The sequence below is a fragment of the Nematolebias whitei genome, chromosome 13, assembly GCF_014905685.2.
Source record: "Nematolebias whitei isolate Nwh7 chromosome 13, NemWhi1, whole genome shotgun sequence".
Lineage (NCBI taxonomy): Eukaryota > Metazoa > Chordata > Actinopteri > Cyprinodontiformes > Rivulidae > Nematolebias > Nematolebias whitei.
The window spans coordinates 26,775,466-26,797,577 of NC_056510.1; the positions used below are offsets into that span (position 1 = coordinate 26,775,466).

The 22,112-nt window shown below is 38.1% G+C and overlaps 1 protein-coding gene across 1 annotated transcript in view; it reads right to left on the bottom strand.

Annotated features, from left to right (window-relative positions):
- The window catches only part of nck2a (NCK adaptor protein 2a), a 42,614-nt gene extending 21,076 nt beyond the window's left edge, over window positions 1-21,538 (bottom strand). Inside the window, exon 1 of the mRNA XM_037686537.1 lies at window positions 21,279-21,538. The gene's annotated coding sequence lies outside the window, so the exon portion shown is untranslated. The remainder of the gene's footprint in view (window positions 1-21,278) is intronic.
- Window positions 21,539-22,112: the final 574 nt, after the last annotated feature.

Consider the following 22,112-nt stretch of genomic DNA (forward strand, 5'->3'; position numbering starts at 1 on the left):
CAGCTCTACGTGCAACAAAAAAAAAAAAAACTCCCTTTCAAAAGGTGGCTGCAAACATGTAGAGGCAAGTTGTAGCTTTTACTTTTCACACTGCCAAGAAACTGTTCTTTGGTCCTTTAGGAGGATTTTTTGTGTTGGTTGGTTCATGCCAAACATTTTTTGGTATGGACAAAATCAACTAAATTGTTGACAACCATCTAAAATCAATTGGGTAAAATATTCCTGATGGTATAATGTGCAAAATGTGGAAAAACCTTTTGTGATCAACCTTTCTACAATCTCTCCACAATTGTGTCATTCCTTTCAACTAGTGATTCCAGATTAATTGGTAATTTAACAAGACTCTTTCCCATCCTACCATGATTGCTTTGCCTCCTCCACTCGTGATACCAAGTTCTCCGTCTCCTTGACATCCTTCCTCCCTGGAGGTGACAGTCATAAAAAGTGTGTATTCTTCCCCATGGAAATAATGTATTCTGAAGCGTTACGGATAGGATGGTGGATCCTACTAAGACTGTCAAAAATCTAACCACATTTGACTGATACGTTTTCACTCTTCTTTTCAGTGCCATTAACTTATTTACTTAGTATGTTTGACAAATAAACAGGTGGTAAACAAAAGCCCTTTATTACTCTTTGGATGCACACACACATACAGACAAAAGAAACCTGACCAAATTGGGATAGAGTGGGTTTAAAAACAAACAAAAAAAAAGCTTTAGAGTGCAAACTCCTCCTGACCCCTGCTCTTCTACAAAGAGTTTAAAAGAAAGATGAGCGACGGACTACGGAGCTGGGGTTCACCGACACTTCACAACTCTCTTCACTGGGGGGGATGTGGTGGTGGTGGTGGTGGGGGGGGGTTCAGAGGCTCTTTGAACGGCACACAAAGAGAGAAAAGGAAAGTAAAAGAGGATTATAAAAAGAGAGGGGATGTTTAAAGGGGGAGAGAAAAAAAAAAAAACATTTGGCAGAGCTTTCTGTGTTTGGCATTCAGGTCAAAAACAGCCAAAATTCAACCAATGGGAGAACATTTCCACCTCCCCCCTCCGCTCCATTCTGTTTGCAGTAGTTGCTTTTCACAGGAAGGAGGAGGACTGCTTTACTCCCTACCGGCAATCAGTGTCGGAAGCATTTGGATTGAACTGCACACGCTGAAACGGAGTAGAAGCCAGACTTACGGTTAGAGCCACTCTGGACAAGTAATTTAAAGAGGCCTGATGTGAAATAAAATGTGATTTGTCTGCAGCAAGAAAACCAGAGCAGTCTTTCACATGCAGTCAAGGATAAAAATGTTTTCCACGTTTGCCTGCTGCTGCCATATTTCCTTCAATTTTATGAGCCAAAACACATGAGTGACATATTTGCCTCTAAAATGATTTCAGTCTAACTCGCATGCAAACTTTCCATTATTTCTCTTCGCAGGCCTCCCACAGTGAGTGGGATGTCTGACAAGAGCACATCTCTCCTCCTCCATGATGTGGCTGTTCGTTCCTCTTCAATTTCATGATGCAAAATAAATGGGTGCCATCCACACAGTGTCATTGAAATAAATTAAAAAGTGCCAATAACAAAAGAACAGCCGAGAGACGGCGTTTCTTGTCGTCAGCTCAAAATAGGACTAAGGCACACTCATACCATGCAAAGAGACAGGCCTGCTTATTGAGACGGCTTCTTAAAAAGACATTTTAAATTTAACAAAAAATACAGCACTTTTTTTTTATTCTAGGAAGAAACTTATAATATAAATCTAATTATAGTCAAATTTAAAGGGATGTTCTACAAAATAGCAATTTTCTTCCACCGAGTCTTGAAAATAGAAAAGCAAATTCAATTCAGGAGTGAAACAGCTAAATTCTAATTCTTACTGCCCCCCCTTAGATCTCACAATAAATCATCAAAATGTCATATTTTTACTCTTCTCTCCCCCACACACAGATGATTTTAGGTACACAAAATCGTTCAACTAAATTATAAAAAAACTGAGCCCAATAAATGGTGTTCTTTGTGAATATTTAGCAACAACAAAATTCACCACTATCAGAACAATTCTTCTTTATGACCTCAATTATTATATATTCAAGAAAGTTTAAGACCTTCATACTGTATATTCACATTCCTGCTGTTCTTAAGGGACAAAGTTTACATGAAATTTTCAAGAGCTAAATAAAACTACACGAGCAGCCATTTTTGAACATTCAGAGACCAGTTAAAATGTTAAAATTCACAAAATTTACTTTATTTTTTACAACCTGGTACAGTAGTCCCTCATTTATTGCGGGGGATCCGTACCCTGAAGACCCACAATAAGTGAAAAACCGTGAAGTAGGAATAGTAGTACAAGCAGTAAGTAGTAGTTTATTGTAGTAAGTAGTAGTTTATTTTAGCATTTATATGGTTTAATATTAAGGTGTTTTAAACACTTCCCACACTCTTGCAATATTCTAAACAATGTTTCTAAACTCTAAACACTCTAAAAGAGCAGAGAATGTCATGATTTCAGCTCTGTCTCCTCCATCTTTGCCACCTACAAGCGCCCTTGGCCACGCCCACTTCTCCACTCTACACCTGAACATCTGATCAGCTGTTTAACTGCAGCAGGAAGTTTATCCTGCAGTAAGGGCTGCACAAAGCTGCAGGAGGTGCTAAATAATTTAAATTTATTTATTATAAATAAAAAAATCCATGCCGATCGAGCGGCTCATCCATCAATCAGCCAATTTTGTCATGTCCAATCTTATTTTGATCAACCGCGATAGAGCAAATCCACGATAAACGAACCGCGAAGTAGCGAGGGACTGCTGTAGTGTCATGCCAAGTTATTTCCTAAAGGTGCTTTCATCAGTTGGTTTGCTTCTATTCCCCAACACCCACCCCAATTAAAAAAAAAAAGAATTGTAAATAAAAGAAAAACTGTGCAGCCAAGCATCTTTCCACCTCTAGTTTATTTCAGAAGGATTATAAAGTGGAAGTCATGTTCAAAGAGGAGTTCAGCTTTACAGCCAGAGCCTGTACATCACCTTGCATGTTGAGCAAACAGACCAGTGAAACGGAGTATAAAGATCTCCAGCAGCAACACATATATTTGTACTCAAAGCTCGTTTTATTAGAGGGTTGTTCAGCTGTAGGACATGGCGTGAGTAAATTTTAATTCACTGCAAGTCCCAACTGTGTGGACACAGACATATCTAGCAAAAAACCATAAAATAGGCAACAAACCTAAACCATAAAGTGGCAGCTGAAATTAGTGCTCGGTACGACTGCTTTTAAACTCGTTATGCTGATATTGTGCTAAATCAATTAGCCCTGCATCAGTGAAACACAAAAAGAGAAACAAAGTCCTGTGCGCAGATTTTCGGTGTACGAGTGGAAACCCGTTAAAACAATTCAGCATGTCTTGTTTTATGAGTGTACAGAAAGGACAATCCGACATGATGTCAGGAAAACAAGCAGCGACTTCAACACTTTTGAAGATGCACCGATTGTTCCAGAGCTGGAAATTGAACTTCGGTCCACTTGTGTTTAGACGGCATTTAATAACTGAAAGTGTTGTTACCATATTCTGTTAAAAATCATCATTAAACGTTTAGTTTAACACAAGACAGGCGCGGCCGTACCAACAGTATCAAAACAATTTAACTGTATGTAAAAAGATTCATTCTATTCATGTTTGACTGTTTCAATCTGTATCCAGTTCATGTGGTCTGATCAAGCAGCTTACATAGTTCTTAATTAGTTTTTTAAGATTTATTTATTTATTTTTTGGCCACAACTGTGCCAGTTACAAAACGACACCACAGCTCTGGCGTACAACTATGCATCTGCTATTTGATTTATTCCATTTTTTCAGTAAAACATTTCACTCCAGTCTCCAGTTTCATAAAGCTCACATTAAGGACGGCACAGTTAGGAATATATATATTTTTTAATTTAGGAAGAGTGCAGTACAGCATGTATATTTTAAATTAATATTGCGTCACAATGACTGCACTGAGAGCTGATAAACAAAGGAATCCCTGTGGCAGTGTGACCTAACAAATCTTTTTTTAATAGTCCTCGCACTTTTAAACCAGTCTGTTTACCCAACTTCTTGATGCCGGCTCCAACAGATCGGTGTTTGTTCCCTTTGCACACACCCCTGCCCTGAGCACTTGGTTTTATAACCCCCTTCTGTGTACAGCTTCACCTATGCTTCACTGAATCACCCATGAGCAGTTTTCCTCACATCTTTTTTGAAATACTCTTGTTCATGAAAGAAAAAAAAAAAGTCCCTATTGCCTGGTGTTGCTTTCTTCTTGCACACGCATAAAAATAAAATAATAAACTATATTCCAATGAGTAGTTTTATTTAAATAAAATAATGATTTCATTTTTCGTGGATGCATTTATGCCACAAAACATCCATGTGTTGCACCATGTTGTACAGAGTCCTGTTTGTTATTCCTCAACAGCAACCTTAATCTTACATTTGTGAATTTCTATGGCTCGGACAGACTTTTAAACCAAGAAAAAAAGTCATTAATAGAAATGTTAAGTTTTTTTCACAGCTTTAACTCAACAACTACAAAGTGACTGGTAAACACAACTACACCTGTCAGCATCCACGCAAGTAATAAATAGCATAAAGGGAATTTTTGCTGATGAGGTAAGCCAGTAAAAGCCACTCCTGAAGATGCATCGATTAGATCACAACATAAATATTCAGGCAGTACTATCACAAATGAATGAATGTTGTAAGATTTTTTTTAAAAAAGCTCCCCATTATGTTACTTAAAAAACACTTTGATAAAGCTCAGGATGTAAAAATGATGGCAACTCGTTCAGAAACAAGAACACAACCAGGTCAGAGTTCCAGTTCTTTGCCTCCTTTCTTCTTTATTGTTCAACACAAACCTCAGTTTAGTATAAAACTTGAGATTTACGTTCTCTCTGCATCTTCTGCTCCACTGGTTTGTTCCTCCCTCAGCTACAGGCCTGAATTATTCTCTTTGATCAAATTTTACCTTTGGGCTCCCCACAGAGACTAGACGAATGTACCGTAAAAATACAACAGCACTACTGCGACACAATGCAGACCTGTTAAACATTTTTAAAACGCAATTACGTATGTGATAATACATTTATGGCGGCTGGTTTTTTTGGTACGTGCCACAAACAAACTGAACAACACAAGCTACATACAGCGCTTGTGTTGTAAATCTTCACCTACCTACATGGATTTATAAGATGCAGCTAATGTAACACTCCTAATTTTATCCACAGGATTTTAAATAAACCTTATTTTGAGGGTTTTTTGCTGATCTTAGAAATTAAACAGCTTTTAGACCATCTGATGTGTAGTTTTGCAACGCCATATATCAGTTCATGTTTGAAATGTCAAGTCTTGAGTGACGAAAGCATAAATGAAAGAAAATTAAATTAGTACTCCTTGAAGGATATTTCTCACTGAATTGCATGCTAAAAGTTTTTAAACAGTTTCTTGACCAGTTTGTTCTTAAAATATGAACTGGAGACTCTCAGCTTCTACCACATCAAATTTTAGCTCAATATCTGTAAAACTAACAGAGTGTTTGCTACAGTTCATTAGCTGTGGTGGCCATCTTGAAACCAGTTTACTCCTAAAGGTTAAAGAGGTCCATATAATGATGACATTGTTTCATTAAAACCAGTCTACTGGTTCAAGATATATTTTGTTACATTTTGATTTAAAACAAGCAAACTAAATATTAGTTTAGCTCAATGATAAAGTAGACATCTGTTAATACATCAACGGCCACCATCTCTGGTATTTAATACATTTTAAAATGATAAAACATAATAAATTACAACAAATAGCATAAAATATATTTAAAAAATAATCTATACTATTTTAATAATTTTCCATGAATGACTGTTTCCATGTCTTCATGAATGAAAAGTAATTACCGGTATTCAGGTTCTCTTGAGACACTGGGGAACTTTTTTTAAACAAGTTTGAGGAGAGGTCGTTTCTAAAATTCAGATCATTTTTCTTGCTTTTGTTTATTTGTCTCTGTTGCATAACTTTGACGTCAGAGCAACAGGATAAAGGCATGTTAAGCACTATAAAGGCATGTTGAAAATAACATGGAAGCATGCAAAGGTTACATTTTGTTTCAGTAAATTATCAATTATGAGCCATCTCTGTTTTTTGTTTTCTCGTTAAGAAAACATAAAATAAGATTACTTTAGTCATCTTATGGACACTCATAGGTTAAAAGGAAAAATATGCACAGTCATGTGCAGCTACAGCCAACAGTTTCACATAAAAACAAGAAACAAAGCAGCTGACCTGTCCCAGTGCAAAACATAAGCTCTGCAGCAACTTTAGGACTCGTAAAATTTGCACTAGCATGTAATAGAAGGCATTCATGGTCAGGGTCATGCTTACAGTGAATGGGACGTGTTTGCCCTTTAAGGTGTTGAGAAGATTGCAGATGTTTCTTGTTTGGCGTTCAAACAGACAATGGGGTTACCTTCTATTATTTTAAAATACTTCATACTCCATCGTCAAACTTTAATTCAGTTTTATCAATTTCATTCAATTTTTAATCCTTTCAATTTACATAAAGAACGACAAGCTGTAACTACCATAGTCTGAAATGACCTTGATTTTTATTTTGACACTATAAGATGTTAGTCCGGTGACATTAATTAGATTATTTTTAGATTTTACTCGCTCCCTTGTTGTCAGCATGGAGGTCAGATTAAAGTCAGATTGGAGATGAAGTTATACTGGTTCCCTAAAATAGCAATTTAAACAAAAAATTACTACAAGAAGCCCCACTTTGTTCAAAACAGCTGCTATTAAAGCAGTAAACTAAACCAGAACACTGCAATCATATCCTTTATCAAAATGAGCAGAATCAGATGCTATTACAGTAGTCCCTCGCTACTTCGCATTTCGTTCATCTCGGACTTGCTCTATTGCGGTTTTTCAAAATAAGATTGGACATCACACACAACTGCCTGACTGATGGATGAGCTGTACGATTGGCATGGAATTTTTATTTAAAATAAATTTTAAATTATTTAGCACTTGCTGCACGTAATGCTGCAGGATAAACTTCCTGATGCAGCTAATCAGCTGTTCACCATGCAGCGGAGAAGTGGGCGTGGCCAAGTGCGCTTGCAGGTAGCTGAGAGCAGCGGAGGCAGGTAGCTGAAATCATGACATTCTGTGCTCTTTTAGTGTTTAGAAACATTGTTTGGAATATTGCAAGAGTGTGGGAAGGGTTTAAAATGCCTATATATATATATATATATATATATATATATATATATATATATATATATATATAAATAAAAATAAAAATAAACTACTTACATCTTCGCGGTTTTTCATTTATCGCGGGTCTTCAGGGTACGGATCCCCCGTGATAAACAAGGGACTACTGTACTGTGAAAATCATAAAGATTCTCACAAAATCTTAGATAAAATCTGAGGTATTTTTACAGTTCTCATTGTAGATTAAGCTTCTGAGGGAATTTTAGTTTTTGCTAGAGGCTCTTTATCTAATATGCCTTTTTTTGGCAACACCTATGCATATTAATAATTTCTGTTGTCATGCTGTTAATGCAGCCTCCTGTGTGTCCACTCATACGACTGATAATTAAATCCATTGGAGCTCAGCTGCTCATCACAGTTTCTGCACTGCAGGATTAGCGGTACATTTCTTGACATTTTCCTGGACATTCCACTATTAGCTGCTGTGCAGACAGGGCAAACAAAAGTGTTTCTGTTTCTGTGACATGAAGATGATATCACTTCCTCCACATAAAAACACACAAAGCGTCACTGTCAGCAAACATCTGCCAAGGTCACGTTCAAACACGTTCTGCCAGCTACAACAGCACAAAGGGTAAACAGATGCTTCGTAACAAGTGCAGACGATGGTATATGCCTGTGAGTGCAATAAAGAGACCGTGTCTACACAAGATAAATAGAGTGCATGCAGAGCTGAACTCCCAGGAGAGCCGTGTGGCATTCTCAGTTTTATAACTTATAAATAAAGCAGGATTTCCTTCACCTGCAGCCATGATGTGTGTGAGCGCTTGTCTACAAAAAGGGAATAAGACAAAGCACAAATGGATTGGAGTCTTACCACATTGCTTCGTTCAGCTACAGAATCAAATCCCATTCACAAGCACTTTACAAAGTACAGTAGATACATGAAGACATACTACCTTTACAGAGAAGTCTTTAGAAATGACATTTTGGTTGCCATGAATTACTCAAAACTTTATGAAGAGAAAAGTCAAAAATAGAAATAATTTGTGAAACATTAGTCTGACCTTTATGAGTCAAGATTAGCCAAATTGTATAGACGGTTGGGATGGCTGTATTTGGCTGCATTTACAGTTACTGGCCTCTAACGGTGATGTGGCATCTTAGAAAATGCATTTGTCCTGAAAACGCAAGGATAATCATTATGATTTTCATGATTACATTTTATAACAGTTGGACACATTTTACTAGTAGTATGTTACAAATGCACTTAACCTGTATTTGATGAACTACACCACCACCCCCATTTTTAAAGTTTACTTTTATTATTTTATAAAATAACCCAGTTAACAGGGAGGCTCGATAGTTTAGATGTCTTTGAACACTGGCACTAACGCAGCAACAATCAGCAGGCTGGTCTTTGTTGCTTCTCGTCTATTGTGCAATTCTAGCTACAATGTTTGGCTGCACTATGACAGCTACAGAGGTAGTTGCAGGTTTGCACTGTAGCTGAATACCAGTCACACTCTCCTCCCACAATGCATGTCCCAGCGTAAGTTCACACCATTTGAATACACTTGTTTTCTCTGTGTGCGGTGCAGGGAAATCTCTTAGTTTATTAATTAACTCCTGGGACATTATTTGTAACATCTATTGACTTAACTCAAACGGTCTGGTTACTAAGTTGATGAACAGGTGCAACATGTGGTCCTCAAAGTATAAATGATGTAAAACAAATTGGAAAACAAGCTCGTTTCTAGCTCAATGGGTGCTAAATTCAAAGTGTGACATCACTTTCTGAAAAGTCCAGTAAATCAAAAATTTTGGACTAGCCAAGTTCTTTGGACGTTTGATTCGTTTACTCTGCTACACACTTTTAAGTTGAAAAATGCTATAACACTGCAATTATCAGAGCTAATCCACATCTAATAGTAGCTGATGTGAACTCAGTTCAAACTAAAAAATAGGGCATTTAACAAGGTTGAGTCAGGTCCTCTGGATGGATTCTTCTTCGTTGAAACGTATCGTCTTTTATCCAAAATACTTCTTCAGTCTGAGACGCTGCAAGCTAACTCAGTCATAAGAAGAACCTTCGCATAGTGGATCAACCAGTTTTCTGGGGACAGCAAAAATAGTTAAACAGCTTAAAAAAAATAGGGCATTAGAGTTACCTGAATTACAATCCCAATCATGATTTTGACTTATCAAAATAAATAAGCATGACTTACTGATGCTAAAAATAGAAGCCAACAGATTACAATCAAATGCAAATCAAGCTCACCCTAAATCACCGTCTGACCTAGAAGTTAAACTAGATGACTGACGACTTAGGATAGCTGTTTTAATTCTGCTCAGAACCGCCACACTGCTGCCAAAACTGACACAAAATCAGCAGCAACACTACAACGTTTTCTGTAATACCCTGATGCTCAAAGAGCGTTCTCCACAGGGAGGAAATCCTGCAGCTTGAGTTCATTTCTGCACCACGGGCACCGTGTCCCAGAGTGAAACACTAAGATCATGTTCATGCAGCCCAAACAGAAACAACAAACAGGACCAGAACCCAATACCATCTCTTTACAACTAGTTGTACAAGATTTTTTTTAAACTATTTTTTTGTTTGTGCTAAACTTGAGGCTACAAGCAAAAAACAAGCAATCAAACAAAACAAGCACCATATACACTGCCTGGACAAAAAATAGTCACCACCTGGATTTAACCAAGCAACTAAGCAAATGGGTACGAGCCTCCTATTGGATAATTACTGCATGGGCGATTGTCTTTCAGCTGGCAACAAGTTATTTAACCCCAACTGGTGCAATGAGTTGCTTCTCATTTCTTAAACAACCATGATGAAAGACACATCGCGTGGTCGTGGAAAAGATGTCAGTCTGTTTGAGAAGGGTCAAATCACTGGCATGTATCAAGCAGAGAAAACATCGAAAGGAGATTGCAGGAACTACTAAAATTGGGTTAAGAACTGTCCAACGCATTGTTAAAAACTGGAAGGATAGAGGGGACCCATCGTCTTCGAGGAAGAAATGTGGCCAGAAAAAAATCCTGAATGATCGTGATCTGTGATCACTTAAACGTTTGGTAAAATCAAATCGAAGAAAAACAACAGTAGCACTCAGGGCTGTGTTTAATAGTGAAAGTAAGAACATTTCCACACACACAAAGTGAAGGGAACTCAAGGGATTGGGACTGAACAGCTGTGAAGACTTAAGAAAACCTCTAATCAGTGAGGCTAACTGGGGAACAAAATAGGGGTGCACCGACTGCAGTTTTCTGGCCGATCACCAATTTCTAAAAAGTCTGACCTGCCAATTCCGATTTTGGCCGATACCGATTTTGTTTTATAAGAGACACTGTCAGGTGTTATAAAGTCACAATGCACCTTCAATTTTCCAATCTTATTTTATTGAAAAACATACCCTTGCACAATATCCTAGAAACAATACAAAGTTGTTTTAACTGGCCATGAGGTAGTGCTCTGAAATATAAATGAAGTTCAGACAATTGTTAAAACTAAAAATAAAAAATCGGTAACATTGGTTTCTCATGCAAGTATCGGCCGATTTCCGATTTCCCAAAATTAAAGTAATCAGGTGCAACCCTAGAAAAAAAGGCTTCAATTTGCTAGGGAGCATAAAGATTGGACTCTGGAGCAATGGAAGAAGGTCGTGTGGTCTGATGAGTCCAGATTGACCCTGTTCCAGAGTGATGGGTGCATCAGGGTAAGAAGAGAGACAGGTGAGGTGATGCACCCATCATGGCTAGTGTCTAGTTATCAATGCAAGATCTTGGTGGAAAAGTTAATGCAACACTGGATGGAAGTAGATCTTGTGACATTGCAGAAGTTTATTGAAACAATATCACAGTGAATGCATGCTGTAATCAAAGCTAAAGGTGGTCCAACAAAATATTTGTGTGTGACCTTTTTTTTTTTATAGTGACAACTTTATTTTTGACCAGGCAGTGTAGTATTTGGCAGTGATGACATCCAGATACTGAATTTATAAGCTCAGTTACTGAGCAGATTCCTTGTTAAATGATGAGGTGACAGCTTCAGAGTTAAATCACTTATTAAGGATTAGATTGGCTTTAAATCTACATTAACCAACAAGCCAAAGACATTAAAGCAATATGCCAACTTTTATGTAGACAAACTACCAGAGAGCAAAAGTATCTATTTGCAGTGTTTTAGAGCAGAAGTAGAATAGTGGCTAAAAGGTAAATATTAAAAAGTGAAAATGCAATAACTTAATGAATTTTGTTTTGACATAAAGAGCCAAAAAAAAGGGCTGCATACATTTGTCATGTTTATTAGTGCTGAAGCCTTTTGTAGCATCCAAAAGTTTTAAACAAGGATGAAGCACTGAGGGATGGATGTTGTGTTGGCTGTGATGCTCTGAGGGAAACTCGGATCATTCTGTGAAATGCAGATAAGCGGAGCCCGTGTTGCGCTGCATGAGATAACTCGATGAGTGTCTGTGTGTTGACAGTTTGTACATGAGTACAGCCAAAGGGGGAAACGTCCACCTAATTAAATCAATTAGAGCGTGAAGGGCCTGTCAAAGCCTCTGCAGAGAACGACACAATCGAACAAACTCAAAAACAAAAGCTGAACTCTTCATGAGTCATAGAAACTTCAGTACCAACCAGCCAGAACCTCTTATAACAACCTTTAGCTGGTGAAAGATAATGACGTTCAAGATAACTCTATGGAAATTTAATAAGGAATAAATACAAATATTCTGACAGCAAAGTGTCTGAAACTAATCTTATGGTCTGATAACATTGTGACAAATGATGTGGTTTTCTTAGTAATAAAAACAATTACCGTATTTTCCGCTGTAAATGTCGCACCGCCCTATAAGTCGCATCAGTCATAATATGTCTAATAAAATGGAAAAATCCATAAATATGTTGCTTCGCCGTATATGTTGCATCTATTACAGTATGCGTCACCACTGACGCATCGCATTTTGTTACGCGTCACCGCTGACAACCTGAAAATGTGGGCTGAACCCAGAAATGTGGGCCGAATCCAGAAATGTGGGCCAGTGTTGTGCCAAAAATCGATTGGCTGCCAAATGGCAGCCGCGGGAGCATGCACGGGAGGACTTTAACAAGAATTTAACAAGATTAACACTTAAAACAATTATGTGTTTGCTTGAAATTATAGCAAAGGTGTGTCTCAGTCTAACTTTTCCTTAATAAATGCCCTTTGACGGTCAAATCAGATGCATTTGCAAAGCCGATATGTGGAAACATGAACGTGCAGAGCAGTGTTTCCCCTACTATTATACAAGCGGGATGTCCCACCCTGTCAACAGAACTGAGCACCCCGCCTACCAAATTGAACTTGCACCCCACACCCGGCACTGACATAGCACTAAGCTAGTAGCCTGAAATACGGGCTCTTTAGCTAAAAAGCTAAAGGCAGCACTCGGGTTGCCTCTTCCCTCATGCTGAACGCCCCCCGCCCCCGCTCAAAAATTGTTAGTACAAGCTGCACTCAGACATGTCTCTGTTCCCCCGTCAACAAAAATCATGGATGAGCGCCACACCATGGCAAGTTAACTAGGGGAAACACTGTAGAGGGCAACTTGCTGTCCATTTCTTTGAAATTTAACAAGATAAGCAGCCAAAACAATTATTTGTTTGCTCGACTTTATAGTAAAGGTGTGTCTCAGTTTAACTTTTACTTAATAAATGCACTTCAGTGGTCAAAATAGCTGCATTTTGCCAAGGCGACACAGTGAAATAAAACTGATTTGATGGTTGCTCCAGGCAGACGAAGGTAGAAGGCTATGGCAAGCCGATTGTGTCATTAATCGCCACTTTTACCTATTACATGATACAACGCATCTAGCGGCTGAAAATTGTTGTGTTTGATATTCAGTTAAAATGAATGAAAACTGTCGTATCTCAGCCAAAATTTGGTTTATAAATATGGGGAGGGGGGAATCCATAAATGTGTTGCTTCAACGTACAAGTCGCAGGGCATGAAATTATGCAAACAACTGTGACTTATATGGCAAAAATACAATAAATGAAGTTTGAGGATGCTACAAAATAATTCAAAAAGTAATGACCTTCTATAAAATAACTTTAGATTGGTTAATATTTTTGTTTGCTGTAACATTATTCCAACAGTAAAATCAAATAGCATCTTGTTTCACCCAGAGTCATTTTTATGTTTTGTTTTAGGAAAACTGTTTAAACCATCAGAACTATAACTGCTAGTTTTACAAGTGTTTCCTATTAGTGTCATTTTTCATTTAGTTTGTATGTAGAGGCAACTAAAATACTGCACTTTTGTTCCCTGTAAGAAGTGCAAGGTTTCTATTTTACTCCATCATTGTTCAAAGCCTAAGTACCAATTTTCTGCAAAGTAATATGAACCTCCTACACATTAAAAGGAAAGTGTGGGGGAACTGTTCAACCTCTTTTAATGAGCTGCTCTCTGAATGTTTATGAATTTATAGACATTATTTTTCCCTCGAGTGAAGATGAAGTTAGTCTGTAAGGTAATGATCCCACAAAATCCATGAACAAAAGGGGGGGGGGGGGGGGGGTCTAAATTAAGGACTTAAATGTCACAACTGTCTGCCAAAACCGGTTTCACTTGTTTCTAGTTTTACTAAATATTTCCAATCAAGCATCCATTAGCTTGATTTTTATTTTTTATTTGACCGAGAAGATGCAAATTAAAAATAAATTAAAAAAACTGCATGGGAATTCTAAAAACTTTGAGCAATAAGTTTATTGAATACTTGACGCGTTTTCATTTGTTTTAAAGAGTTGGTGCAAAATGGTGGGAACAAAACAAATTTTGTCATTGACATTTAACCAAGAATGATTTTTCTTCCAGCTGTTTCCATTCTGAGACAGCACACAGGAAACTCACATGCGTGAGCAACATTTTTCCCAGATAAAATATCCCAGACATCCCCAGAGACAAAAGAAACCTCATATTTTCTTCTTATGGATGTACATTACAGTTGTTCTTCGAACAGTCTTCAACAAGGTTACAATTACTGCAAACAAGATCTTTGCTTCAAACTTTATTAGAGAAATGCTCTTTTTTGTAGACTGCAAAAAAATGGCACCAATTTTCTTAATCAATGCAAACCCAGCTATTATTTTGTCAATATGACAATTGATCAAGTCCTTCATTTATGCCATTATCTCTGATGTAATTTTAGACCAAAGTATTATGTTGCACCATTTTTAGATTGCTAATTGTGCTGGTGTGACTTTAGGAATAAAAGTGAAATGTGAGATACTACCAATGTCCTATAAACAAATCTACTCACTAGAGCCGTCATTTCTAGCCCGAACCTGGGGCTCGGCTGGGTCATGATAATGTGCTTAATGTGCGGGCTGGGTCGGCGTTGGGCTTTTGATTGCATCAGCAGACACGCGCGGCTGACGATCCAATTATAAGGCAACATGGCTTGCCATACAATCACTAGCCGCATGCGGCCATTTGACCGCACACTGACTGGCCTTGAAAGAGGTAAAAAGTTCAGTTAAGCTTCAGATGGACTACTGCCAGAGATCCATCAGCCTAAATAGACGTTCATTCAGCAGCTGCACTCAGAGGATGCGCGCGGCCGATGACCCAAACAGGTGAGATCACAAAATATCCAACATGTCAGAGCAGGGTCCATGTCTGAATAATGCAGAATGCAAGCAGAAGCAGGGATTTTAGTACACATTGACGGCCATGAAAGGACAAACACCCCCTCAGCTCAGAGCTCCTGCACACTCAACCGCGCGTGTCCACCGACAGTTAATATCTATATACGCAGTCAAAGCTTAATTAAAAATGTTGTGTGTGTGTGTGTGTGTGGGGGGGGGGGGGGGGGGAATCAGACCTGCAATTACTGTTAATTTGTCGGGTCATGTGGGGCTCGGAAATGATGGCTACGGGCTGGGTTGGAGTTTTGGGGCCCGAATCTGAATGCACCTCTACTACTCGCTCACACCTTTGTCCACAACACACTCTCACTCTTTTCTTGCCGTCCCACCCCCACAACTAAGAGTAGGATTAGGTTTGGTGCCCAGTGGTGATACAAGGACACAGAGGCATCAGATAGACAGTTGTTAGGCAAGAATCAGGGACTCAGGACCTGTAGTAGAGCAAAGCGGTGATGACAGAGATGAAGGATTAAGAAGACAACAGCTGAAATTACAAAACACCTAGGAAGCAGAAAATCAAGTTCTTGAAAATGAGGTGTAAATTAGAGTTAAAACGACAATCATGACTGATTTTAAAACAAGTCAAATGAGTTTAATAACACTTTTTAAAGGAGGCTCTTTAAAGCAACATTAATAGGGCTGAAAATCTGCCAAGAATTGAGTTTCCACAAAACTTTCTAAACATTTTAAAAAGTTGCAAAAATAAAAAAATGTTTAATTTAAAAATAAACATTCAACGCAGAAGTTGTCAAAGTTGTCAGCATAAAGCTGCTATAGGATGCTGATACAGGTCACCCAGGCCCATTACTGAGATGAAATGTGTAACTTTAATGGATTTAATGATCTGTCTAAATGAGAGTGCTGTGGTGCATGAACAATTTTGCCATTAGTCCAAGACTGAACAGCAGATAAGTATCACCAGAGTCCTCGCAGAACATGTCACCACAATAATTAATATTAGCATACCAAGCATGCAGATGTGCAACATGTACAGATGGGGGATGTAAGCAGATGAAATTTCATCACTTTAATTGCACTTCTCTGAGCCAGGTCTGATCAACTGAAATGCATTTTACGACATCTTAACATGATGCTGATATTAAAGAAAAACATTGACATACATTAGCAATGTGATTAAAAATAAACCAAACATTAAAAATGTATGCTCAAAATTGGCAGTGCAAATGAAAAACTGACTGTATTTTCCTGGCACGGCCAGACACATGCTCTACGATGGTTACCCTCTGGTAAATATACCAGCACAAAAACCCTTCATCCTTTAAATAAATCATAAGGTCACAGAAAGGAGGAGCGTTGCCATATTTACATGTTCTGTCAGTTTATGAATAACCATTTCCCATATTACAGATGAATATAATACCAATAAAATGGCTTATTTTGCTAATATGATGATCTTTATGAGTATTGTTTTAACTTCTGACCACCCCTCATATATTTCTATGTTAATTCCCATTTCCCTCCGACAGAGCTCATGATTTCCTGAGACAAACATGGAACCTTCCATTTTGCAAAAACGCTAAATTAGAAAAAAGATAATTTACTTTAAGTGCTTTTTAAACTACTAGTTCCTGAAAACAGGAAGAAAATGGTTAGGCATTTTCAAAGTTAATGCCCAATAATCCAGGTAAAAAAAAAAATCCAACAAAGTTCAGTGACGTCATCTGGACAGTTTCTTTTTTGTTGAGATGTTTCATCCTTAAAAGGAAACCGTCCAGATGACCTGACTGGACTTTGTTGGATTTTTCTTCCTGGATTATTGAAAATGAACTGATGTTTTGAGCCACTTTGGTTATGGCTGCCTCAGAGTTGACGAGGGAGAAGGAAGGCCCCAGAAACCATCTTATCACCAGCAAACTGGTTGATCCACTATGGGAGTGAGCTGCTTGTGGGACTGAGTTTGTTTGTGGCTCCTCAGATTGATAAAGTCCTTTGGATGGACGAAACGTCTCAACAAAAAAAAAAAGAGACCGTCCAGATGACCTGACTGAACTAGGAACTTTGTTAACTATGCCCAAATAAATATAAATAAAGCATAAAGGGTCTAAAAAATGTCATATGAATGTTAAACCCACTTAATTTTAAAATTCACTTCCCACTTTATATAATATCAATAATAATGTTTGAATGATGTTCCCTTAAATGTAAGAATATTTTATTTTTTAGAAAAACTCCAATACAACAGATTTAAACCCTCAAAGTTAATTTACGTTATGTGAATTGCTATTTTTTTTTTAAATCCCAGAATAAAACTGAGTAATAATCGTGTGGCATTTAATCCCCCGCTGTGTGAAACCCATCAAGAAAGGGAGAAAGATCGACAATTTAGTCCAATCTTGTTATTGTGCAACTAAATGTAGAAAAAAAGAGAAACTGGATTATCATTTAATTTGCAAAGATGTTGCTCATCTGACAACTTCCTACTTGGGTTAAGCAACAACTGTATGTAAACACCTACATTATGAATGTTACAAATAACTCATGTCACTAAATGAAAAAACGAGTCCCCATTTATTCACTTGTTAAACAATTTGTCATACGTCCAAGTTAAAATGGTAATTCAAAAGTTACTGCAGTTTAGAAAAACCCTCCAGTATTTGTTCATTTTAATGCATCCAACATGTTCTAAATCATTACATGTAAGGTGTAAAAAAATAACAGACCCTGGCCTCTCCTAATAGACATGTGTGATCTCAATGGGATTTTCCTGGTTAAATAATGGTTAATAATAATTTATATTCAACCTTGTGTAATGTATGGTACTGTATATCTATGATTTTTTCATACCTATAAGTTTTCCTTAAATTATCCACCAATATGGGGTATTACAATTGATAAGGTCAATGGAAAAATTAAGGCAGATATGATCTTGTTTTTAGTATTTCACTGTTTTACGGCACCCTGATTTATTGTTTTATACACTCTTAGCTGCATTTTTACTGTAGTTTTTTACTGTTATTGTTGTACTTTATAAGTTCGGTCTGGAACAGGTCTCTTGTAAACGAGTCCTCGTGGCTCAATGACTCGCCTGTATAAATAAAGGTTGAATGAAACAAAAAAAAAAGTATTTCTAGAGAGATTTGTGATATCTCATAACTGCATGTAATTTAGGACATTGGCGTGATTTCTAATAAATGTTTAATCCTACTTCCTTAGATTATGTGTGTCCATCATGTTGTCGAACAAAGCGACTGAACCACCTTCACTACACCAGCTGATTGTAAAAGACTGTCCAACGTCACCTTTTCAGGGAGTTCCAGTTTCTTTTCCTATTCAACCTTTACTTTAATGGCCTGTACATAGAGTGGACTTCAGTAATTTTATAAGTTCTGTCACTACACACACCTAAAAGGTTTTAGGCTATCAAAAAGATCAAGACCAGAATAAACTCATGTTGATCTTTGTGTGTAGGATTTGTAACATTGACATAACAGAGCCGATTAGCACACACGTGGTATTATAGATTGAACAAAATTCAAAGGATCGTTTTATTTAGTATTTTTCTAAATACCCCAGCATTCAGTATTGTCTATGACCAACCAACTCTAGTGAGCACCAATATTGCTAACTTAAAATACCAGTTACTTTCACAGCCTTTGACTTGATTAATTTGCAGCAACGACCTGAAGGCAACATTAGTGGAGGAAATATGAAGTCACAATGAAAAGACTTGGGTACCTCCTAAATTATTTTTATTTTAACCTGCTGCGTTTGTGGGGGTTTTTTTTTAATCCTACGACCTATTCGGCTGATAAAATGGTGACAGCATGCATGGCAAAACCTAGCACTCAAGGAAACGTTTTAAATTCACACCACAAGGTTCAGGCACAGTCTAAGAGATCAGATGAGACATTTTCACTTGTTGAAACAAATATCAGGGTAGAGTATCAGAAAGGATTTGAAAAAGAAACTAAGAATTGGGGATGCACGATATTGGATTTGTGGCCGATATCCGATACCTTTATTTTATATCCTTTCCTTTGTCAGAACATAGCCCTCTTATTTAGGCTTATTAAATTGTGCAACAGCTGTAAGAGCTGGTGACATCTATTCAGTAACAGCCATTAGATATGCATAGCACTTTGACTTAAATGAAAAGTGTTAAACGTTATTTATTAGCATTAGTCACCTGTGATGCTGTCTCACATGTGGAGGCTTGTTCCAGGTTCCTAGCTGCAGCGGGGGATCCTCTGCACTCTTGTGCATGAAGGACAGACTTTTTAACAACAAAGTCCTTGCTCAATGATCCAGGTATACAATCCAACATTTTTCAGTCAGGTCATCTGGACAGTTTCTTTTTTTTTTTTTGTGCTGAAACGTTTCGCCTTCTGTCCGGAAGGCTTCATCAGTCGAGGAAACACACAACAAAACTTTCCTTGACTGATGAAGCCTTCCGGACCGAAGGCGAAACGTTTCAGCACAAAAAAAAAAGAAACTGTCCAGATGACCTGACTGAAAAATGTTGGACGGCCTTTTTAAGTTCAAAGTTTTTGTCTATCCATTGTGCTGTAAGACTAATCATGCTAACGGGGCTAACATGACGTCCAGATGTCTGTGGTAACTCACCCAAGTGCTATCAGCTATTAGCTTCTCAATGACGTCTGAAATGACGGCTTGTAACTCGGATACATTACATCGGAAAAATATCTGACTGGGGACGATGTAGCGAGACTCAACGTAGTCCATAAATCTTCAGAATCTGACATCCTCACCAAAGAAAAATAAAACTTCCACACCATCGACATTTTGAATTTTCCTCTCCGCCGTGAGATCAGGTAGGCGTGCGTGACGTCATTGTGTTGCGCCGCCGCCACGATGTCATCACGTTGTGCTGCCGCTGCAGGCAAAAACAGCGCCTTTTATATCGGCGAGTTATTTTGATGTAATGGCCGATGTCCGATATTGAACTTTAACGCTAATATCGGCGATACCGATACCATGCTGATAATATCGTGCATCCCTAATAAGAATGAATTCAAACGTTGCAGCGTGTTCCTTTTTCTTCCAGTTAATCAAAAGCACTGGAAAATTCAATTTATTGTAACGATGAAATAAATACGATAAGAGGAATATGAAAAGGAAATATGGCATAGAAGACAACACTGCTGCTTAAACACAAACTTTTTAATTAGAGAAGCTTATCGTGTCTGATCATACTAATAAATATTAAAGAAAACCTTTTTAAAAAAGAGCATTGGTGCTTCTACGACAATTTTCTTTTACTCGGATGTGCAGCTTAAAATCAGTCAACACTGTTAGGAATTAAATAAATTTAGAATTAAACTTCTAGTTTCTAAAATGGAAATAAGCATGTTAAAATGCCAGGTGTACTGAGGGACATTTTATTCCCCTCTAGACATGACGTAAGGAAAGTTTCTGTAATCCACCGTCAGTCCATCCCGTGCGGTTTCCACCTACCTGCCACTGCTGGGTGAACCTTGCTCTAGTGTGTGATAGCACCGAGGGTGTGTCTGCAGGGTGGGTGTGCAATCCAAGTTACCTGCCTTTAAAAAAAACATGTTCTCTGTGTACAGCCATTCATCTAAACTGAAATCACGCCGTGGGAATCTGAAGGCATCTAGATAAACACTGAGCACTCACAGGTAAATACTTGGAAGCACAAAGAGACAATGCATCTATTACCCCCCTGGGCATTGATGTGACACGGAAACATGGTGCAGTTGCAACTAAAAGCCACTAGAAACATTGACAAGCTCGACATGTGGCACCAGATCTGTGGTGAATCTCCAAGTGAAGGGTCATTGTGCGAGCTGTTGCTTCCTACACACGGAAGGACACAATAATGATGAATGAATTAGGGAACACGTTTTACATCTCATACAAATGACAGAAGTGTGGATAGTGAGTGAGATGAAACAGATGTTTTGTTGAACAGAGACGTCTCCAGACCTGGATTCGCCTTCTTCTCTCACAGGCCTTTAATAAGTGTCCACGAACAAAGATTGGCAAAACAGAAATGTGTCAATTCAGAAATTCTCCTTTCGGTGTAGATAAAAGAGAAAACAGATAAAATGCAGTTTTAAACACGCACAGATTTGAGGTTAACCGCGGCTCGGGCACAATGTGTAATTAAACCTCATCCGAGTGGACAAAGAGCAAAGCGAGAAAGTGACACCACTCTGTCCGTGATGCCATTTTAGTCCAAACTTTTACACTTTTGACTTTTTTCTTCAAGAGAAATTACGGCAAAAAGTGCAAAAGCCCCCAAAAGACTAAGTAAATAAAGTACTGAGTCAAAGCGCACCAACTTGCACAGTTCATGTGCGGTTTGCTGGCTTACCTTAGTGTAGACGCCAGTGAGAATGGGCAGACAGCGACACGCCGAAACCACCAGAAGCCGCGAGCCAATAAGTAACTGGGCTCGCGCGGAGGTGACAACAATGGCGTTCACATCCAGATATTCTTCAACTTACTAATTCTTTTTTTCCTTTCTTTTAAAATATGGACTAGGCTTGTTCTCTTTAAACCTGTCCTCGCTTGTTTTACCGTCGCAGGCTGACTGCCTCCACCTCGTTCACGTCGTTCAAGGTAACCGGATTTAGCAGCTCACTTCCGTTGTTGTTTCAAAATAAAAGTATGGCGTTAGGGTTCATTTCAGGATAATTAAAAACAAGAAATGCGTTTCGAAATGAGATATTCAGACAATATAATAGAAAAATGACAGAAGAGAAGCTGTGTTTTCAAAGTACTTGTGCAAATCCCTTTTTTTTTTTACTTGCTCAAATGTCCAGTGACTCAACAGCTAGGCCATGTGACACGTGAGGAAATTAAGAACCCTCACATCTCAAGACATTTCAGAAACATTCTCACAGCCCAGTGCGATCAAGTCTTCTTAGAGCTGCTTGAGTTTAACAGTAAAAAATAAAACAATAAAATCAGACTATCTAAAGCAATAAGTCATGCATTAGGAAATGTTTTTACTCAAGATTCATTTTGTATTCAAAATGTGTTTTTCTTTTGTTTCCATTTATACATTTTTGTAATCATGATTTATTACATTGAGCAGGGAGAACCCAACCTTTAACTTTGAAGGAACCTCTTGATTTCCGGTGTGATCTAGTTTTTCCCTCGACATTGATCGCGCTCTCGTTGGTGACGTCACTGACGCCGGGAC